The sequence below is a fragment of the Belonocnema kinseyi genome, chromosome 6, assembly GCF_010883055.1.
Source record: "Belonocnema kinseyi isolate 2016_QV_RU_SX_M_011 chromosome 6, B_treatae_v1, whole genome shotgun sequence".
Taxonomy (NCBI): Eukaryota; Metazoa; Arthropoda; class Insecta; order Hymenoptera; family Cynipidae; genus Belonocnema; species Belonocnema kinseyi.
Genome location: NC_046662.1, coordinates 4,794,477 through 4,797,012, shown reverse-complemented (window position 1 = coordinate 4,797,012; position 2,536 = coordinate 4,794,477). Strand labels below are relative to the sequence as shown.

The following is a 2,536-nucleotide window of genomic DNA, read 5'->3' as shown; positions in this document are numbered from 1 at the left end:
CGTCCTCGGGTTGCGGATAGAGGGTCCCTGTTCCAAGGGTCAAAATATGGCCACGCTATGTTAAGGTGGAAATGACACCGTCTTGGCATGCAAAAATGACACCCTCCGTACCAGACTTCAATTCGGGCGATTTAAGGAAAACAAACGTTAGCTAACAAGACATTGACTGATCCTTCACATTTCGATGGAAGATACCGTGCATCCTCTTATCGAGGAGCTGTTCACGAAAGTTTTTCTCTTGTGCAGCTTCCTCCGCTGCTTTGTACAGAAACGCTCCTTTGCCCACTTCTTCGTGATTCCTGACCATTTTAAGAAAAGGGTCTCTTCCATTTGCAACTCTATGTGCTGTACCCAGAATAATCCTGTTGTGAAGACATTCAAGACTCAATATTCTGCGACCACCTTGACGGCGTGAGATGTACAGTCGCGGAATGGATGACTTAAGATGCATGCTTTTGTTCATGTGCATAACCTTTATTGTCCCGGTATCAAGGGATCTGAGCTCGTTCTTCGTCAATGGAACTACTCCAAATGAATAGAGTACTACCGGAACGGCAAGCATGTTCGTTGCAGATACTTTGTTCCTCGCCGACAGTTCGGAAGACCAAATCTGCCGGGTTAGACGTTTGTATCTGCTTCGGAGAGTATCCTTTATAGATGTCACATCCTGAATGTGGCTCTGTGGCACGCCCAGATATGTATAAGTCTCTCCAGCGCAAAGGTGTCGTATGGCGCTTCTATCAACGAGCTCAGGATCTTCAGGGATGCCATTAGGTTTTCTTCGCTTCAAATAAACGTTGGCGCATTTGTCTAACCCAAATTCCTTTCCAACTACTTTAGTTACATCGTGCGACAATCCCTAGAGCTAGATGTAGTTGCTCTTTGTTTTTATCATAGATCTTAAGATCGTCCACGTAAAATACATGAGTGATCTTGTACTTTCGATCTGCAGGTTTGCCGCACAAGTACCTGTCGTAATGGCGAAGTGCTAGAGATAGTAGCAATAGCGTAAGGCTCTATGGGAGGTGGAATCGAAAGCTTTCCGATAATCAATCCAGGCCATCGATAGGTCACGCTGGTAGAATGTTGCATCTTTGCAGAAACATCTATCGATGAGCAGGTTCTCCCGACATCCCGCTACGCCTTTCTTTGAGCCTCATTGTTCATAGATTTCTTGCCACACAGGTTCAATTGCCCGAACAATCCTATCATTTAGGATAGCTGTGAATATCTTATAAAGTGTGTTCACACAAGTGATTGGCCTGTAATTCTTCGGGTCAGCTAAGTTGCCTATTTTCGACAGGAGTATTGTGCGCCCTTCTAGCAACCACTCCGGAATCGGCTCTTCCGACTTTAAATATGAGGTGAAAATACGGGCCAAATGCTGATGGGTTGAAGAAAACTTCTTCCACCAGAAGGTTTTTATACAATCTGGTCCCGATGCGGAATAGTTCTTCATCCCTCTTAATACTTTTTTCACCTCCTCGGTAGTGATGGGTGGGAATTCTTTATCAGGTGTTATGAGGGCATCACATAGCTTCTTGAAGCTATTTATATTTTGTGAGTCTTCGTCCAATCTATGCTGCATTTCGTAAACTTCTCTCCAAAATACTTCGACCTCTTCTGGTTTGGGTGGGTGTTCGACAGTAACTGGAGGGTCTTGGAAGAGTCGAGATGGGTCAGAGAGAAACTGTTGATTTTCTCTGATCCACCGCTCCCTCCGCTCTAGACTTCTCTTAGCGTCAGATAGTATCCGTATTTTCTCAATAATATGCTGCCTGATGGTCAGCAGCTTTGACTTGTTAAGTGTGTGATAACGGGTCCGGAGTTCGCGGGTGAACTCTTGAATCTTGGCGGTAAAATTCCTGTCAGAGGTGATGTATTCAATCACACACTGAATGCGAGACGCGTACTGTCTTGATACCGGGACAATAAAGGTTATGCACATGAACAAAAGCATGCATCTTAAGTCTTCCGTTTCGCGACTGTACATCTCACGCCGTCAAGGTGGTCGCGGAATATTGAGTCTTGAATGTCTTCACAACAGGATTATTCTGGGTACAGCACATAGAGTTGCAAATGGAAGAGACCCTCTTCTTAAAATGGTCAGGAATCACGAAGAAGTGGGCAAAGGAGCGTTTCTGTACAAAGCAGCGGAGGGGGCTGCTGAAATACTCGGACTTAACTTCAGTATTAGGGGTGAGCAAAATGCATCAAATCTAATCCATCTCGAGTACTCACACCTGAAAGCCCGGATTAAGAAAGCACAAGAGAAAAACTTTCGTGAACAGCTCCTCGATAAGAGGATGCACGGTATCTTCCATAGAAATGTGAAGGATCAGTCAATGTCTTGTTAGCTAACGTTTGTTTCCTTAAATCGCCCGAATTGAAGTCTGGTACGGAGGGTGTCATTTTTGCATGCCAAGACGGTGTCATTTCCACCTTAACATACCGTCGCCATATTTTGACCCTTGGTACAGGGACCCTCTATCCGCAACCCGAGGACGCGTTCCATGGCTTTGTCATAGGCCCTTCG

General features: G+C 45.2%; 2 protein-coding genes across 4 annotated transcripts in view; one reads left to right on the top strand and one right to left on the bottom strand.

Annotated features, from left to right (window-relative positions):
* LOC117174377 (vacuolar protein sorting-associated protein 13D) overlaps nt 1-2,536 on the top strand; it is a 277,354-nt gene that overhangs the window by 152,769 nt on the left and 122,049 nt on the right. The window lies entirely within an intron of this gene.
* The window catches only part of LOC117174380 (ATP-binding cassette sub-family G member 1-like), a 48,734-nt gene that overhangs the window by 29,532 nt on the left and 16,666 nt on the right, over nt 1-2,536 (bottom strand). The window lies entirely within an intron of this gene.